The sequence below is a fragment of the Microtus ochrogaster genome, unplaced genomic scaffold (genome assembly GCF_000317375.1).
Source record: "Microtus ochrogaster isolate Prairie Vole_2 unplaced genomic scaffold, MicOch1.0 UNK1, whole genome shotgun sequence".
Classification (NCBI taxonomy): Eukaryota; Metazoa; Chordata; class Mammalia; order Rodentia; family Cricetidae; genus Microtus; species Microtus ochrogaster.
The window spans coordinates 26596942-26602233 of record NW_004949099.1 but is presented as its reverse complement, the minus strand read 5'-3'; positions in this window follow the sequence as shown (position 1 = coordinate 26602233).

The window sequence follows — 5292 nt, the reverse complement described above, 5'->3', positions numbered from 1 at the left end:
TGCGCCACCATCGCCTGACCACAGCAACTCTTATAAGGGAAACATTTAATTGGGGCAGTTTGCTTACAGTTGCAGAGGTCCAGTCCATTATCACCATGACAGGGACCATGATGGTATGCAGGCAGACATGGTGTTGGCTACATCTGGTTAAGACTAACAGGATGTAGACTATGCCACTGGGTGTGGCTTGAGCATATACAAGACCTTAAAGCCTGCCTCCACAGTGACACACTTCCTCCAAGAAGGCTACACCTTGTCATAGTACCACTCCCTTTGGGGGCCATTTTCTTTCAAACCACCACACGTGACCTCCCTCCCTGCATTCATACAAAAACCCACGGAAGAAAAATGTTTCCTTCCTTTATAACTTAGGAAACGAGGGCTTGCAGCTGGGACTCCACAGTGTCATGTCTGCTGCCCTGCTTGTTGTAGGACACAGTTCCCAGGATTCTGTGCCTGATTGTTAAGAGGCTGGGTTACTCTGACAGCCACCAATTAAGTGTGCCCCCAGCTTCTTCTGGGGGAATAGATTGATCCTTCATTATTTCCTTTAGATGCTGATATTGGGGACAATTCTAATCGATTCTCTACGTTTGTACCATGTTGGTCTTTACTATTATAAAAACACTTTCTGTTCTTTCTCTCCTTTTGATACTTTAGCTCTCCACAGAGCGTATGGATTTGTATCAGGTGGGGTCTTAAATGTATGAGATGGAAAGCTGAAGGCAGGACAGGATTCAGACCCAAGCCTCAAGTCCAGATGGAGGAAGTATCTTAGCACAACTACCTTTTTGCTTTAACCCAGTACTGCATTTCCCACAGTGGCCTGGGCCCTGCTATATGATCACCGGTCAAGAAAATGCCTCATAGACTTGCCTACAGGTGCCTCAATTGATTTCCCTCTTCCTATGTCAGCTTATGTTGACAAAAGTTGACCAAAACAAACAAACAGAAAACTAACTGGGACAGGAAGAAAAGAGGCCTCTGGCTATCCTGACACAAGCACAAGGCCTTGCTCCCCACTCTTCCACACAGACGGGGCACACCCACTCCAGAATTCTATAGTTCCTGCACACAGGTTTGTAAAGCTTTCACACAAAGACTCTGGGGTCACCCAGACCTGAATATAGATCTCAGCGTTGATTGACATCAGTAAATGACCTTGAACATGTGGCTAAGAAGAAGCTGTGTCTCACACAGTTTCGAAAGGGCAATCTGTGACACATATTGACTACCCGAGTTCTGTTGTCACAGGCCCTGGTGACACTGTCACCTTCTTCATCTCTGTGCTCTGCAGAGCACAGAGCAAGCTGCTGGGCTTCTAGTGACTTGAAGCATCAAACTTGCTTCAAGGAAAAAGAGCTTTTCTTCAAATTCCACCATTCACTGACCACTAACTGGAGGAAGTCTCTTTCCCAGGCTAACCTCAGTTCCCTTATCTTTAGACCAGGGACTGGCGGGTGAGGCTAATATTATTTCTTCCTGCTCTGAGTGCCCACTTGCTGTGTGGTTAGAGGCTACAGAATCACAGAAGGAATGTCAGTCAATCATCCCTACTCTGCCCGCCATTGGTTTTTAAAGGAAGTAGCCTAATGCCCAGTGACTTCAGAGAACACTTTTGGTATCAACCTTATCTCCTTGCCCCAGTGGACTGAGTCTTAGATGACCAGTGACCTAACGGAAAGTGTAGTCCATTTGGATAGTAACCCTGGCCCTTAGTGAGTTGAGCCAATAGATGGCATTTTTCCCCCCAGGAAGTTTGAGCAGAAGTTACAAAATGCTAGGTGGTTAGTGGGAGGAGCAAAAGGGAAAAGGCCACACTGACAAGGTCAGAGGTGGAGAGGTGGCACTCAAGGACAATGGCAAACTGAAGTCAGGAGGGGTGAGATGTAGTGAACAAAGCTGTAGGAAGTCCATGGAGGAGACCAGAGCCTCCGAGAGTAAAGTCATGTGGACCTGGCATCAGAACAACCTGTGAGTTTCCACCTCACTGCCTTGAAATCACTGGGAGACTCCCCTCCCCCTTTCTTGGTGTCATGTGAGTAGGTTTTGTTATCTTGTAATTGGGTAATTGGAAGGCCAAAGAAAGGACCCAGAACAATGGCTCAGCAGGTGAAGTCACTGGCATCCAACTCTTGAGTTTGATACACAGGACCCACAAGGCTGGAAAGAAACTCACGACTCCCCAGAATTGTTCTTTGAATCCTAGGCACATACCTTGCCTTGCCAAGCCACACACCTATAAATAATTAATTAATTAAAATGATAAAGGAGAAAGGGAAGGGGATGGTTATAGCTGAGATTCTGAGCCTTACTGTGTGCAAATCCTCTCATCTATCCTGCAAGGCAGGTACCGTTATTTCTCTGGCTCAGTCAATGAATAAGCAGTCTGGAGAAGTCGGAAGGCCTGCAATAGGGCCACTGCTAAGAAGCACAGGGCTGGGGAACAGATTAAGAGAACATCACTCTGGAACCCAGTCTTTGCCCTTCTCCCTCAGAGCTGGGGACCAAACAGGGTCATAAAATCAGAACATAGCCAGTCCAGGGTACGACTCTCAGTTTTGCTTCTTCGATCAAAGATACATGTGCTGGATAGTTTTATATCAGCTTGACACAACATAGAGTCATTTCCCAATTGAGAAAATGCCCCCACCAGATGGCCTATGAGCAAGCCTGTGGTGCATTTTCTTAACCAATGATTAATATGGGAAGGGCTATTCCTGGGCTGATGGTCCTGGGTGTTATAATAAAGCAGGCTGAGCAAGCCACAGGGAGAAAGTCAGTCAGCAGCATGTTTCCATGGCCTCTTCATCAGGTTCTGCCTCTAGGTTCCTGCTGTGAGTTCTGGCCCTGATTTCTCTCAGCGATGAAGTGTGACCATGGAGTATAAGATGAAATAAATGTTGTTTTGTTTTTTCTTTTGGCTTTTTGGGGGCTCACCCAGCTCTCAAATAAGTCACACATGGAGACTTATTCTTAATTATAAATGCCCAGCCTTAGCTTGGCTTGTTTCTTGCCAACTTTTTTTTTTAACTTAAATTATTCTGACCACTATATTACTTTCACTCTTACTCCATGGTTGGCTGCGTGGCCTCTGACATCCTCCTCGCCTTGTTCTCTCTTCTCTTCCTCGTTTCTCCTTCTATATATTCTATCTGACAGCCCCACCTATCCTTTCTTCTGCCTCACTATTGGCCCTTCAGCTCTTTATTAGATCGTTAGGTGTTTTAGACAGGCAAAGAGTCACAACTTTATAGAGTTAAACAAATGCAGCATAAACAAAAACATCTTTACATCATTAAACAAATATTCCATAGCATAAACACAAGTAACGCACCTTAAAATGATATTCCCCAATGAATAAACTATTTTCTTTCCAAGTTGCTTTTGGTCATGGCATTTATCACAGGAATAGAAACCCTCATCAGAACAGCCTGTCTCTCCATCCTTTCTCTGCCTCTCCCAGCCACTCCCCACTTTTTTGACTGCATAAATCTTTGTCCCTGTGAGCTCTGCAGCCTCTGTCCTGGCTCCTCCTCAGCCTGGGACACTCCCAGGCTCTTTCTCTGTCTCCCTCTCTTCTTTCAGTCTCCAGTCACATAGCTTCAGCTGACCACTTTGCCTAACATGGCCCCTTCCCCAGTTCTCACCAGGTGACAGGCTCTATTCTCTCTCTCACGGTTACCATCAGAATTATTTTGTTTGCATTGTTTCTTCCTTCAACTTAGAAAGTAAGTTCTAGAAAGTTCAGGGATTTGTCTGTTTCTTCCACACCCCCAAATAGTGACACAGACTCATTATTAATTATGAAAGCTTGGCCTTTAGCTTAGGTTTGTTTCCAATTTCGCTCTTATAACTTAATCTGTTTCTATTGATCTATATTCTATCACATGGCTTTTACCTCTCCTCCGTTCTGCATGCCCAACTTCCTCAGTGTCTCGCTGGCATCTCTTGCTGTACCAGATTCTAACCCTGAGTTCCTATCTCTACCAAGAGCTCCCACCTATTCTCTCCTACTTAGCTATTGGCCAGAGTGGTCTTTATTAAACCAATCAGGTGCCTTAGGCAGACGAGGCAAAACATAGACACATTTTTATGAGGTGTAAACAAATAACCTGCAACAGAAATCTGGTACCCAGCACATAGAAGAGGCTCAATAAGTGTTGAGGGGTGAGATGAGTATCTGTCCACAGCGAGGGACCAGATGCTATTTCTGAAAGGAGCTGTGGTTATTACTACCAAGCACAGGTTTCATGGACAGTTCCCGAGGGCCCATTGTATGCCAGTTGTGTGTTGCTGTGATAAAATACCCAACAAAAGCCTACCAAGGTTTTCTCTTGGCTCACAGTTGATGAGTACAGGCAACCATGGCAGGGAAATCACAGTGCCAAGAGTTTGAAGTCACATTGCATCCACAGTCAAGGAGTAGGCAGTGATGAGTAATAGTGCTCAACTAGTTTTCAATTTATTATTGTCCCATGACCCAACTCTATAGGGCGGTGCTGTCCCGAATTAATGGACTATACACTTCAATTAACGGAGACTAAGTAATCGCTCGTAGGCATACCTGTACACAGGTGTACAGAGGTTCATCTATGTGATTCAAGATCTTGTCATACTGACGGTATTAACTACCACATGTGCCAGGTATGCTGAGGGTCGGGGACACAGCCATGAGCAGAGTGGATCAAAATGCCTATGCACTGGGTCAGATGCTGGGGGTCAAAAGATGACATCAGCAAAACAAGAAACTCCAAAGGTGCGGGAGAATGGGCAGATATTGATTTCAGCTCTGAGCTGGGAGGTTGAGGCTGCCGTGTTGAGAAGAGGAATTTTAAGCTGGGCGGGGCCACTGAAGGAATGCACAGGCCAGTGATTGTTGAAAGAGCCTACTATGTAGGAAGAAAGAGCCTACTGTGTGGGAAGAATGGAGAAAGTCAAAGAGGCTGGAGCAGAGGCAGAAAGGTGAGATAGGTTGGGGTGTGGAGTACTCAGAGTACTGGCTTTTAAGCCAGGGTAAAGATTGTGAAATTATTCTGAGAGTGAGAAGCCCTTGTAAGGTTATAGTAGGAGTAAAGATCCTCTTTATTGTTAAAACATTATTGGTAGGTGCTGGAGAGATGGCTCAGCAGTTAGAGCACTCGTTACTTTTGCAGAAGACCTGAGTTTGGTTCTCAACACCCACATGGTGGTTTACAACCATCTGTAACTCCAGTTCCAGGGAATCCAACATCTTCTCACCTCCATGGGTACCATAAATGCAGGTAGTATATGTGTGTGTGTATATATATA